Raw genomic sequence first — 537 nt, 5'->3', positions numbered from 1 at the left:
TCACCTCCACTAGCTTTGTTCATAGTGATGCTTTCTAAGGCCCACTTGACTTCACATTCCAGGATGTCTGGCTCTAGGTCAGTGATCACACCATCGTGATTATCTGGGTCATGAAGATCTTTTTTGTACAGTTCTTCTGTGTATTCTTGCCATCTCTTCTTAATATCTTCTGCTTCTGTTGGGTCCATACCATTTCTGTCCTTTATCGAGCCCATCTTTGCATGAAATGTTCCTTTGGTATCTCTAATTTTCTTGAAGAGATCTCTAGTCTTTCCCATTCTGTTGTTTTCCTCTATTTCTTTGCATTGATCACTGAGGAAGGCTTTCTTATCTCTTCTTGCTATTCTTTGGAACTCTGCATTCAGATGCTTATATCGTTCCTTTTCTCCTTTGCTTTTCACTTCTCTTCTTTTCACAGCTATTTGTAAGGCCTCCCCATACAGCCATTTTGCTTCTTTGCATTTCTTTCCATGGGGATGGTCTTGATCCCTGTCTCCTGTACAATGTCACGAACCTCATTCCATAGCTCATCAGGCA

The 537-nt window shown here is 41.2% G+C and overlaps 1 protein-coding gene across 4 annotated transcripts in view; it reads left to right on the top strand.

Moving 5' to 3' along the window:
* The window catches only part of CDK14 (cyclin-dependent kinase 14), a 668,333-nt gene that overhangs the window by 500,657 nt on the left and 167,139 nt on the right, over positions 1 to 537 (top strand). The gene's annotated exons all lie outside the window — the stretch shown is intronic.

Source organism: Bison bison, unplaced genomic scaffold (assembly GCF_000754665.1).
Source record: "Bison bison bison isolate TAMUID 2011002044 unplaced genomic scaffold, Bison_UMD1.0 scf7180017864134, whole genome shotgun sequence".
NCBI lineage: Eukaryota > Metazoa > Chordata > Mammalia > Artiodactyla > Bovidae > Bison > Bison bison.
Note: the sequence above shows the minus strand (reverse complement) of the source record. Positions and strands in the feature narration are given on the sequence as shown.